The sequence below is a fragment of the Hippocampus bargibanti genome, linkage group LG16, assembly GCF_051943395.1.
Source record: "Hippocampus bargibanti isolate YZ-2025 linkage group LG16, ASM5194339v1, whole genome shotgun sequence".
NCBI lineage: Eukaryota > Metazoa > Chordata > Actinopteri > Syngnathiformes > Syngnathidae > Hippocampus > Hippocampus bargibanti.
In genome coordinates this window covers 13003498-13017752 of record NC_142749.1, presented here as the reverse complement: position 1 = coordinate 13017752, position 14255 = coordinate 13003498, and the positions used below count along the sequence as shown (strand labels likewise).

Sequence of the window (14255 nt, the reverse complement as noted above, 5' to 3'; positions counted from 1 at the left end):
AACTGTGTGTGGCGAGAGCTAAAGGTTGCATGGTTCCAAATGGAATTAAAAAGATAAAAAAAATAGCGAGAATGAGCGGACGCGGGTCATGTGCTTTTGCTTCTATCCAAACAAGGAAACAACGTCTTGTCTGAGTGGTAAAAATCCACAGCGTGTCTGAAGTGCGGATTCAAACTCAAAATCTCTGCTCTTTCCCACTGCTAGATTTAAATAAATAAATAAATAAATAAATAAATAAATAAATAAATAAATAAATAAATAAATACACACATAAATGAATACACACATAAATAAATACACACATAAATGAATACACATAAACAATCAAATAAACAAAATAAATGCATAAATACATAAATACATACATAAATCCATACATAATTACATCCATAAATACATAAACACAAACGCATAAAATAAACAAACACATAAAATAAACAAACATAAAATAAACAAACACATAAAATAAACAAACACATAAATTAGTAAACACATAAATTAATAAATACGTAAATTAATAAATACATACATTAATAAACACATAACTAAATAAACACATAATAGACAAATAATAGACAAAAAAATAAAAAAACAAGCAAACAAATAAAGACACAAAAATATAAATACACTAATAAATAACTACATACCAAATAAACGCATAAATAAACAACTAAATAAACAAGTAATCGACAAAAAGACAACAAACAAATAAACACACAAACAAAAATAACAACCATGCAAATAAAGAAAAATAAATAAATAAACAAATAAATAAATAAATAAATAAATAATGCATTTCATTTAATACATCTTTATCCACTCATAATGGTTTTATCCAGGCACCAAAGCGTACGAGAACCACATCCATCTGCCACTGAAGATTCATTCCAAATGGAATTAATAAAAAAAAATTGCACCATTTTTTATACAAGCATTGCACACGTTGTACTGCCAATAAAAATTTTTAAATGATAAAAAAAAACATGCAATTGATCATAACATCTAAAATGACGACACATTGTGTCATTCAATATTCCAGCTGACGTTGCCTTAAGACTTGCTAAATGCTAATATATCATGCAAAATGCCATTGCTAAGCTAACAGTTGATGTTGAGAGTCCTCGATAGTTGTCATTTTATAGCCTTTGTAGGCAACAGATATTTGAATATGAATGAGACAAAGGATAAATAGATATCTAAATAAAAACAAATCTCGCATAAAAGACATGTTTGTATTACTGTAGCATTGCCGATTTTTTTTTTTTTTTTTTTATATTTACTATTTATTTTTGTCCAGTCTTGCATCAATAGGCCTTCATATAGCTACTAAAAGAAAACCCTAAAAAATACATATACATTTTAAAAAAGAACATCCTTGGATGTTGAGCTAGTCGCTGCTGCTTATCTTGAAAGGAATGCAAGTTGTTCCTGCTGGTATGCTCGGCTGAGTTCACCTGGCTGTAAAAATGTCTCAGGACTTTGATGCTGTGCAGAAAAAGAGACCGTGACGTAAGGCAGTGAACGGATTGTGTTTTGTGTTATATATTTTTTTCTTCTTCAAATGAGCATGGATGCTGATGACATACCAGTACTGGCGAAACATTTGGATCGTTTTGGACATTCCTTTGACGGCAAAGTAGGCGAAAAGGAAGTGGAGATATCGTCAGTTTCATTGCTGACATTGGCAAGGGGGTTTATATTTGTAGACATCCCATTCTGGATAAAAGGACAACCGACACCATTTTTTTTGTTTCCTGACTGACATCAGAAAAACGTTTTATAGCATCTAAAATACCCAAAACACGCAGGCTGATATTTTTAGTCAAATGCAAAACACCAATAAAAATGAGTTAAAGTGTCCCAAAACTACTTCAAAATGACCTCAGAAAGTTTCAGTTTCAGAAGGTCCCGCCCCCTTGTTTGTGACGTCACTCCAGGACATCTTGCCTTGCTTGAGAATCAAAACAATGTCTTCAGATTCGGAGAAGATGCTTTCTTGTTACTCATCCAGTTATGAATATGATTCAAATAGTTCTGAAGAGGACAGCATAATTGTTTGCAATCAATTAAAGAAGGCCTTCCATGTCGTTTTGAGGCGTCTACACTGCAATGTAGCGTCCCAGAAAATGCACAAGATGGCGCCCAAGCTTAGTTGGAAATGGGCTGATTTGTCTCCTGGGAATTTGTGTCAACTAGTATCAAATAGTAGTCTTGGTGCAACACACAACGATTCACCATCGCATTATTTATGTTTTTTACTTCTAATTTCGCCATCAACACGAAGTTTTCAGACCAAACAAAGTACCTAAAATGCATTGTGTGTCGCTTTCTCGGTCAGGGGCGTTCCTTCAGTGACGTCACGTCAGGCATCGTCATCAACTCGAAAACAAGAATTCCCGAATATTCAGCGACAGTCTTAAAACGTAAAATATAGCCATATTCCGTGGAATTTGTGTAACGTACGTTCAGTAGAAGTCATTTGAAGTGATTTTACAAATTATGGTTGTCCTTTAAGGGGCGAACTGCTGTCACTCAGTGCCTTTCTATGCTCGTTGAGGCACCGCTTTCACTCAGCCTTTCTCTTTTCACATCCGCCACGATGACCCGTTATTGTTTACAGTCAGTCAGCGCCACTGGAGTAGCGGATCGTTGCGAGAAATGAAAAGAGCCTTTGTGCTAGCAAAAAAAAAAAAAAAACAAAACAAAACAACATGCAGGTCCAATTGCTCGCACACAGATAAGAAGTCAACCGCATCTGGTTGAGATTCCCATCTAGAATATTATTTGCCTTGTGCTGACACGGAAACGTTACATCGTGCTGATGTTAAGTATAACTCATTCGCTTCCAGACATGTGCTAAAATGTGTTCATTCCAGCGGCAGGGTTTTTGTCATTGTCACTCGAATTTCCAAGAGCCATAGAATATTGAGTTTTAGGACTCATAAACATTCAATGCAGCGTAAGAAACCATAGACTCTCTTCTTTCATCACAAAAAAAGTTAATTCCTAAATGATATGGGTTTGAAGTTATCTGAGCTTGAAATGGGGGCTGCTGTACAAAACGCAAATGCAATACATACATATTGGCTTATATAGCGCGTTAACAACAGCTGAAGCGCTAATATTGAAAAAGGGGAAATTCTGCCCCTTTGTGGAAGGGATAAATACTGCCAGAGGCCATGGCTAGCGCTTTATCGGCACCCAAGCATGAAAAAACAAACCCAAACAAATTCGGGAATGGAGCTCTGCGTCATATTTTTAAATTCCGAATAAATTCATGAATGACAGTCCGCTATTGTCAGGAAATATGACAATCACAATCATCTTTATTGGCCAAGTATGTAGAACACACAAGGAATTTGTCTCCAGTAGAACACGCTGCACGAGTATCATCATAAATAATTGCAAAGAGGCACTATACATTTATATTTGGGTAACTGTTTCGAGCGTTAATGCCGACGAGGCAAAGAGCTGTTTAAATGTCTGCTGGATTTGGTGCACATGGATCGGAGGCGCTGGAAAAGGTGGTGGGCAGGATGCGGCGGGTCCAGTCTGACTTTCCGCCCCCTTGTTACAAATTACAAATTACAAATTACAAACAGGGTATGGTCTACTTTGCTATACCCCATTCATATTTTCTTTTTTTCTATCTTTTTTCTTGACAGCAATGTAAAGCTAAAACAAACTTGACAAGTTAATCTTATAATAGCCCTTGACGTAAAGACTCACGCGTTGTCATTCATTCATGACCTCTGGACTTGTATGTCACCTTAAAGGCATATTTTTTTCATAGGAATTTGTGCCAATTCCAACTCTTGTCAAATTCTGCTTTATCTTCTGTTGATGTCATCGCAATACTGTACGCGCCGCCATTTAGAAAGGGAGGAACCATTTTCAAGACATGGGGAGAGGGCAAAAAATATATTTCTCACCTGCGGTTGCATAATTTTAATGTGCAAAAAAAGTTTACCGGCAACTCTATAGCGGAATTGCAACCTGTTAGTATTTCACGCAATCGCTTCAGGTTTTTCAAACAATGGCATCAGTGTTACGGCCCCATCGGATGTAGTGACCCCGGGGAGGGGGTGGGGGGTGTCTACCTTGTCTATGTGTGTGTGTGCGTATTTATTTGCAAGTCCCATTGTGCTACGCCGGCACGTCTTGTTCCGTCATGCTTCAGGGAAGAAGGCAAGACAGGGCGAATCTGGGGTGGTATGTCCATTGGTGGGGGTAGCACGGGGGGGGGGGGGGGGGGGGGGTCCTTCAATAAGAGCTGTGAACAACACTCAAAATCGCTGTTACAAGTTTAAACTCTCACAAATAAATCGTGACTTTTTTCAGATGTTGCATTTAAAAAAACATTTGTTGCACCCTTGTGAGCAATTTTGTGCACATTTCACAACGACTTCTCCTTGTGAGAGACATGCCGGTAAAAGGCCGCAGTGTCCCGCGGCAGTATGTTATCCGAGCAACATGTCGCTGCAGTATAATCTGTTTAAAGGACAACCGAAACCATTTTTTTGTTTCCTAACTGACATCAGAAAAACGTTCTATAGCATCTAAAATACCCAAAATGCGCAAGCTGATATTTTTTGTCACATGCAAAACACCAATAAAATGAGTTTAAGTGTCCCAAAACTATTTCAAAATGACCTTAGAGATAGCAAGTTTCAGAAGATCCCGCCCCCTTGTTCGTGACGTCACGCCAAGACATCTTGCCTTGCTGTCGAATCAAAACAATGGCTTCATATTCGTAGATTTCTTGTTACTCATCCAGTTATGAATATGATTCAAATGGTGAAGAGGAAAGCATAAATGTTTGCAATCAATTAAAGAAGTCCTTCCGGATCAATTCGAGCCGTCAGGACTCCAATGTAGCGTCCCAGAAAATGCTCAAGATGGCGCCCAATTTCCGTTGGAAATGGGCTGATTTGTCTGCTGGGAATTTGTGTCAACTAGTATCAAATAGTAGTCTGGGTGCAACACACAACGATTCACCATCGTGTTGTTTATGTGTTTTCTTTCTAATTTTGCCATCAACACGGATCAACACGAAGTTTTCAGACCAAACAAAGTACCCCAAATGCATTGCGTGTCGCTTTCTCAGTCAGGGGCGTTCCTGACGTGACGTCACGTCAGTAATCGTCACCAACTCGAAAACAAGACTTCCTGAATATTCAGCACAAGTCTTAAAACGTCAAATATAGCTATATGCGGTGGAATCTTTGTAAAATACGCTCAGTAGAAGTCATTTGAAGGGATTTTACAAATTATGGACACAACTTGTCCAGAGGTGTCGGTTGTCCTTTTAGCCAAGGGGGCAGATGGACAGAGCGAGAGCGAAAAAGAAGACAGCGTAGAAGACAAAGCAGGCACGCCGGGGTCAATATCAGAGAATGAATGACAGAAAGCAGACTGAGACATTATACAATAGAGGACGGGAAGCAGATATGCAGTTTATAGAGGAAAGACACTGCGAGCCGGAAGGCCGCTTGATGTGTTGCAGGGGGGAAGAGTTTGACACTCTTTAGGAAGCGGCCTCATCCGAAAAATGAATGTGATGTTTCAGTTGGATTTTTAATTCTGCCATGGCCGTTTTCAGAGGCCCCTTAACTCATTTACTGCCAGACCAATGCAAAAATGTGTCCACTCTAGTGCCAGGGTTTTTGTCATTGTCACTTGCATTCCTGGAACCATAAAATATTGAGTTTTAGGGCTACATAAACATTAAATGCAGTGTAAAAAACCGTAGAAACTCTCTACTTTCATCAGAAAAAAAGAGTTAATTCTAAATTATGTGGGTCTGGAGTTATCTGAGCTTGAAATGAGGGTGACTGTCCAAAATACAATGCAATACTATAGTATTGGGTTATATGGCGCTTTAACAACAGCTAAAGCTGGAACTAAGCGCAAACATGGGAAAAAATTGAAATGCCCCCTTGTGGAAAAGAAAAAAACATTGCTAGAGGCCACGGCCAGCGCTTTTTCGGCACCCAAACAAGAAAAAAACCAAACCCTAACAAATTTGAGAATGGCGCACTACGTCATATTTTTCAATTCCCGAATAAATGCAGGAATGGCAGTGAATGTGTTAACAACAGCTGACTGTAACAAAGCGGTAACATGGACAAATGCTGCCCCCTCGTGGAAGAGAAAAAAAAACATTGCCAGTGGTATGGCCAGCGCTTTATCGGCACCACCGCAAGAAAAACCCAAACAAATTTGGGAAATTTGAATGTTTAATTGTTTTTTTTGACATGAGATGAAAAAATACACGGCTTGCCTGTCAACATGTGTTGCACCATAATTTGTGTTCCATTCTTATTTTGTCAATGGGTAATAACCACTTAAAGGCTATCATTTTGTCAGTCAAAGTCGTTTCGCATTGTTTGTTCACGTTAAACTAAGCTAGGTTTTCCCCATCACAAATTGTGGTTTTTTTCAATACGCTAAGTCGCAAATTCTCCGGAGGTTTAGTTTGACAGTAAGATTCGTCAGAAAGTTTGACAGTAAAATTCAACGGAAAGGGGATTAGACAGGTTGAAGCCTATTTTTTGTGACTTTAGCCTGAGTTCAATGGAAAGTGCTTGCATCTTAAATTTTTGCCCTCAAGTACAAGCAAAAAAAAAAAAAAAAAGAATCATGATTGACGACTTCTGCCACGAACCAAACCGAGCACCAATCAGCTCCACGACATGGCGATTCAAGGACATCGCAGCACACACTGACGCTTGGGGGGGGGGGGAAGGTTTCTTCAGCCGTCATCTGTCCATCGGACGTTTCACTCCTGATCCAAAAAGCAAAAAGCCCTACAATATTAGCTAGCTAGCTGACTTTCTATCTATTTAAGTTATTTCCGGTTGAGTGAATGCTGGCTCGTGTTGCTATCTTTTAGCTAGCTAGCTAGCTAGCTAGCTATTTGCTATCTATTAGCTATCTATCTAGGTAGCTGTTAGTTATCTATTGCTAGCTAGCTAACTTTCTATTTGAGTTATTCCGGGTTGAGTGAAAGCTGGCTCGTGTTGCGATGTATTAGTTATCTATCTATCTATCTATCTATTTGCTATCTATTAGCTATCTAGCTCGCTAGCTAGCTAACTTCCTATCTTTTTGTGCGTGTGGCTGCCACTGCTCACCCACAGAAACACGTATCCTGTGACTGTAAAGTGACCTTGACAGTTTTGAAAGGCGCTTATAAATGAAATGTTATTTTATATATATATATATATATATATATATATATATATATATATATATATATATATATATATATATATATATATATATATATGTTTCTTTCATAACATGCTGCTGTGAAATGTAAATTTCTCCACTGCGAGACTAATAAAGGCAAATCCAATCCAATCTATATATATATATATATATATATATATAGGGCTTTGTTTGGTATATATATATGGGTACTTTGGTCTGAAATAATTTTAATTCGCTGATGAATCTTTTCGGATGAGAAGTGAAACAGCCGACACCTTCAAAGAAGTCCAGATGACAGCCGAAGAACCTCTTTTCATCGATTCCAAACTGTGTTTTGCAAAGCCATAAAGCAAGCTTAAACATGTAAATTAAAACGTATCGCATCAATTTCTCAAAGCAGTTCCAGCCCCATCTGACACTATGCTCAACGGCGTTGTTAAAAACAAATTACCCGAATATACGCTGCGTAACAATTTTATTAACCCATATAAAAGAAGATGTGAAGGATCACTGCCGTGTGCCATAAAAAAAACGCAAGTAAGATATATTAACCCCTTTTAATAATACACATACTCCAGATCTGCCAACACCTATTTTTAATTTCACAGTCGGTGAAAAAGAACCCTCGTTCCCTCGGGTGAGGGGGGGGGGGATACTAGCCAGCGTGTTCATGTGGGAAGGATTCGAACCTTAAATGAACCCCCTTTTGCACGAACAAGCATTTCAGTGCATGGTGGCGCCATGCCAGCCATACAGTTTGCCCTCTAACACTCAAAGTGCACCTATGTGGGGAGTTTAATCATGATGCTTTATTGGAAACGGGTGGAGGTGAAATAATTCAAACCATTTCTTAGGCCTTTAGGGTTCTCCTCCTTCTCACCGCTTGTATTTCAGCTGAACCAGTCCCTGTTGTTTGATGTTTCACTGTCGTTCACCTGAGCGTAGCGTGTGTTTGCGTATGGGTATTTATGAGTGTCTTCTAGGGTCAGGGTGTGGCTTGCCAGCGCCCGGGGTAGGGCAAATATATACGCTTTTCAATGGGCCAGGCTCATTTTACGCTCAAGACTGTGTGTTTATTACCCTTTTATTATGAATGTGATTCCAATGTTATGTACATTGGGGGGGGGGGGGGGACCTTTGTTTTGACAGTGGTTAGCGTGTCGACCTCATAGTTCAAATAATGAAGTCCAAGATGGCGCCCGAGTAGGCAGCCATCAGCAAGTGCTCTCATGAGATTGTCTTTTTTTGTCATTTTTGTGTTGTTTGTGTTTTCTTTTGTCACTTATTGTTGATCATTTGTGTTGTTGTGCATCAAATATGCATTGCGTGAATATTTCAGCACCGTTTTTGATTTGGGAGGACTGTCAGTGAGATTTGACAGTCATCGCCGGACAGCTCTGGAGCGATTGTGCTTTTTTGAGGCCTGTAACGGGCAGCATTTTCATGGCCCCAGTTTTGTTCAGCGGAAAGCTCGGTGCAGAGTGCCGATGCGTATGTGGAATGGTCGCGGCTTGGAATTGAAGTGGATTTAAGTGGGACAGGAGATGTGAGACAGTCTCTTTTCGTCAATGGATGTGACAGCTTCGTATTTGTTTTCAACATTTAGCTTATAGTAGACACACGTGCACATTTTACCATGACGTCCCTGATCCACTAGTGAAAAGGACGCTTTGATCCTCTCCTCTTTCATATAGAAATCAGTTCTAGATACAACAAAGAAGGTGAAGAAAGTTCTTCAGATAGAATGCCTATCTTTTGTGTGATGTCAAATTATTAATTTTGTTTTTTTTTATTCAAGATGGCGCCACGAGAATGGCTGCCTTTGCAGCAGCTCCTGTATTTTGTTTTTTCTACTTGTTCCTATCCTTTCCTCTTTCTTTCATCACTTTGCTGCTTTGAAATAGAGATGTCTCCACTGCGAGACTACTAAATGCTACTCCAATCCAAAGGTCATGGGTTCAATCCCCGCTCCAGCCTCCCTGTGTGGGCCTATGTGGGTTTTCTCCGGGTATTCTAGTTTCCTCCCACATGTCATAAAATATGCATGACAGGCTGATTGAACTCCCTCGGCGTGAGCGTGCATGTTTTTTTTTTGTCTCTGTGTGCCCTGTAACCGGTTCAGGGTGTCCCCGAAGACAGCTGGGGTCGGCGCCAGCAACCCCGTGCAAACTTTGTGAGGATAAATTGTATCACAAAATGAATGAATGAATGAATGAATCTGGCATTACCCATGGGGAAACCTTGTGTTACGCCCCCAACCCAAATTCCTTGTCCATTCAACCTCACTGTTGTCCCCGGATGGTCAAGACATGACACGTCCTTTCCATGATCGTCATTCTCATCCCTAATCTCGACCCCGGCGGCCATTTCTTGTCCGTGTGGTCTGACCCCTTAGCCTTGTCTCACTCTGGCACGTTTGGACCCGGCGGCCCGCTCCAAAACGGTGTCGTTTATCATCCCGTGTTTTCTCAAAGCAAAAAAAGCAACCGCGGTCATCTTGGCGCTTGCTTCCACGTGGCTTCAGATTAAGGTCTCCACATTATCCTCCTGGCTGCCATGTTGTGATAAGGGCTTGCGAGGCGGCCATGTGTCCACGGGCTGTAGGTCACATCCTTGGGGGGTGCTGTGCGCAGCTCCGCCGAGAGAGTGTGTGAGCGTCCAGGAATGTGTTGATGGAAATCACAGCTGAACATATGATTGCTCCAACTTTAGCAGTCATGCTGGGGCCCACCAGCAACAATTTCACGCATGCACGCACACATGCACGCACGCAGGCAGGCAGGCCCACACACACATGCACACTTACACACCCGCGCACACCCACACGCACGCACACCTCCGCATTTTCACTCCTCATCGTGAGGCTTACCACAATGAGCCCAACGCTGACACAAATACAAACAAACGCAGTGTCGCAGCAAACACCTTCATACCATCAGACGATGACCGCGCTTCTGTTTTTGCATTTAATCCAATTCAGGGGTGGGGGGGGGGTCATGGGCAAAAAAAAAACAGATGACAATAAAACAAAAATATTCAGTCCCGTGGATAATATTTGCTTGGTGGAATAGAAATCAAGGAGATAAATCCCTCCATTTTTATCCATCTGAATTCTCATCTGGTTTTTGGGTTTGGTCACATGACGTTCCTCATGCGAGCTTGAGGGACAGTTGGGATTTCATTTAACGGCAGAGGGTGATATTGCCCCCCCAGGTTCCCTGACCTTGTTGAAAAGATTGAATTATCTCCTGAATTCTTATTCCACAAACGCAATATTATTAACTCATTCACTGCCAGATGTGCAAAAATGTGTCCACTCCAGTGCCAGGGTTTTTGTCATTGTCACTTGAATTCCAGGAACCATAGATTTTGATTGATTCAATGCAGCGAAAGAAATGGTAGACTCTCTTTTTTCATGGAAACATGGAAAAAAAGGCAAATGCTGCCCCATTTTGGAAAGGAAAAAAAACATTGCCCGAGGCCATGACCAGCACTTTATCGGCACCCAAGAATGAATGAACAAAACCCAAACTAATTTGTGAATACATTCTTGAATGGCAGTGAATGAGTTAATTATGTATTGTGTTGTAATTAGAATACAGCGTTTTGACTTGTAGAGGTAAAGACAGCATATTCTCGCAAATAAAATGTTAGCATTTTTGCGACACGGTTCAGTTTTAAAACGCCAAAGGAAATAATATTTAGCACATAGTGATGTTTGGGGTTTTCCTCTCACTGACTCATTCTATTTACGTCAATGAAACATTACGCTAAGAGCTTCTTTGAAGAACATAAACAACAATTTCCTTGATTCCTTTTATGTAAGAAGGAAGATAAACATCTCGTATAGCGATTCTGAGGGATGTTGTAGATGTGTAACCATTTTTTTGGGAGGTAAGCTACAGTCATGTCAAAAAGAACCTTTCCTTTCTGCCAAGTGTTGAGTATTTACAGGCCACTGGAGAACTGCTTGGCAGCTTGAATGGATTTAGTTAGGGTGCTATTAATCATGCCCGCTAGGCTACGCTATGCTAGGCCTGTAGCGGCAGCCGAGTTTTACTATTCTAGAATACCACTGACCTCTAGAATCAACCATACAAGGTACAGTGATACCTTGGCGTACGAACTTAATTGGTTCCTATAGTGTGTAAAGCGAAAAGTGTGTATCCCAAAAATTAAATTCCCACAGGAAACCATTAAAATGAGATTAATCCGTTCCCAGGTCCCCATAAAACATGATTTTCTAATATTTTTGTAAGCCTTTAAACCATGCAAAATATACCTTATTTTATGTATACATGTGTTATGGTATTATAATAAAAGAAATAGATTGTACTATACAATAAAGTCATTTTATTTACCTTTGTGATGGTCGTTGATGGCTTGATGGATAACCTACTTTCACCATCTTGAGAAGTGATCCCTTGTAGGTGCTTTCTCTGTGATAATTTTATCTCGTTCCTCATCAATTGTGTTCTGTTCAGCTGGGTTGATAGCTTTTTGCATCTAGTGTAGAGATGGCTTGTGCAGGTTGTTTGTGGCGCCTGATTGATGGGAAATTTTAACCTTGCAGTCTACACACCCGAAGAGGAATAGAGGGCGGGGAATAGAGGACAAAAACAGTCGGCTGCCATTTCATTATTAGGAGAACGGACTCGTTCGCGAACGACACATCACTCATTGAGGCAGCTCTGTGTACGAAAAAAGGTCGTAAAAAAAACTGAAAAGTTCGTAAGCCAAGCGGTTCGTAAACCGAGGTATCACTGTACATCACTTGGTCACCCATCATTTCAATACTTATGTTTGAAAAGCCTGTTTCAGGAAGTGGGAGTGTGGATAAACGTACGGGGAACTTGTTCGCCGTTTTGCTAACTTGACATTCATGAAAATGTGGATGATCATTTTTATTGTTCTTGATCATCACAACCGATCAATGTGACTTTCAGTTCCTTTGTGTGCCTTTTTTCGAGACTTTAGACTCACGGCGTCACCTGTTACCTCGGCATGTACGTGCCATATCATTGACTACTGTGTTTATGCGTGTTTGTGTGTGGCTAATGGTTTTCTTCCACCTGGGTGTTTTAATTGCATGTTAAGAGCAAAAAAATGAAAACAATTATAATAAAAAAACAGTCTATGTGACGACTGCTTAGCCATTTCCCCCTTAACTCATATGATGCAATCCCAAATTTATTCAGGAAGTAAAGAGCATGACATAGAGCGCCATTCCTGAATTTGTTCAGGTTTTGTTTTCTTCTTGTTTGGGTGCCGATAAAGCACCGGTCAGACCTCTGGCAATGTTTTTTTTTTCTTTTTATGAGGCTGCAGCATGTGCCTTTTGTCCATTTTAGAGCTTTGTTACAGCTTCAACTGATGTTAAAGCGCTATATAAATGAATGTGTATTGTATTGTATTTTGTACAGCTGGCCCCATTTCAAGCTCAGATAACTCCAGACCTATATAACTTAGGAATTAACTCTTTTTGTCTAATCAAAGAAGAGAGTGAAAAGTTTCTTAAGCTGAATTCAATGTTGATGTAGTCCTAAAACTGAATATTCTGTGGGTCCTGCAATTTGAGTGAAAATGACAAAAACCTTGGCACTGGAGTGGACACATTTTTGCACACCGTCTGGCATTGAATGAGTTAAACTAACTCATTTTTAGACTGTTTTCAGCTCAGAGTTGCAATTCACGTGTTGCTGCTCCGCCGAGTGAGGATAAATAATAAACAAACGATAAATATTCAGAACGGAGGCCCAAGGTGAAACAGTTCGGACTAAACTAACTGCAATGAAAACAAAACAAAAAAATAACAAAAATGTGGTGAGGCAGCGCCATTGGTGGCTGATTTACAAAATGCTAAAACAACGGCAAATCCACAGTGTATGTTTTTGTCCCATTGCAATCGGCACCAACACTTTAACGAGAGGAATGACAACGCTTTGATGCGGTCACTGTGGTAACAGAGTTAATTCCTAAAGTATATGGGTCTGGAGATATTTGAGCTTGAAATGGGGGCAGATGTATAAAATAAAATGCAATACATACATATTGATTTTTGAATCAGAATCAGAAAACCTTTAGTTGTCCCACAATGGGGAAATTTGCAGTCCACAGCTGCAATTAGAAAGTGGGTGTAGCGCTTTAACAACAGCTGAGGCTAACATGGACAAAAGCCAAATGCTGCCCCGTCGTGAAAGAGGTAAAAAAAATGTCAGAGTTCTGATCATTGCTTTATCGGCACCTGAGCAAGAAAAAAAAAGAAGGAATAAATTCGGCAATGGCAGCGAATGTGTTAAGAGCCATTTGTCGCATCTTGTGCAGCATGTCTTTGTGCATTATGGATTTTGCTAGCTTGTGGGTTTAAAATAAACATTACGCACGCCCCCAGACAATTAGCATCTGGTCATGTGGCGAAAATCCAGTCACTTTTCAAAATAAAACATTATTTAGCCTCGTGTAATTAACAAAACAAAACATACTTCATGTTTTATTATTTAATTTAAGCGACACTCTATAGAAGGTAGAAGCGGAACTCCTGGCCGTCATCATCTTCCAGCCCTGTGACAGCTGCAGTGTGTCACACTTTTGTTTTGAAGTGCACCCACAACCATGTTTAGTTCTGGAAGCATTAGCACAATTGCCACTTCGCCTACGCAGAATTTCCTTGGATTTTTTTTTTTTTGCCGTGTTTACCATTTCGGCTCCTCTGTGTCACATCCGGGGTTCCGGTAAAGTAGCGTACTATTTGTTTTCATTTTATATTAATTCATTCACAAACTCATTTATATGCTTTTAGCTATTTACAGTAAAACAACATATGTAGGCTTTGATTACCACACAACACATTTGTAAAACAAAAAGAAAAAAATCAGCATCCAAGTACAAGTTTTAGCTAGTCATTAGCGAAAATTGGCATTAACTCATTCACTGCCAGACATGCAAAAATGTGTCCAGGGTTTTGTCATTTTCACTCGAATTCCAGGACCTGCAGAATATTGAGTTTTAGTCACTACATGAACATCCAATACAGCATTAGA

General features: G+C 39.9%; 1 protein-coding gene across 4 annotated transcripts in view; it reads left to right on the top strand.

The window, feature by feature from the left end:
- nrg2a (neuregulin 2a) overlaps positions 1 to 14255 on the top strand; it is a 101630-nt gene that overhangs the window by 48613 nt on the left and 38762 nt on the right. The gene's annotated exons all lie outside the window — the stretch shown is intronic.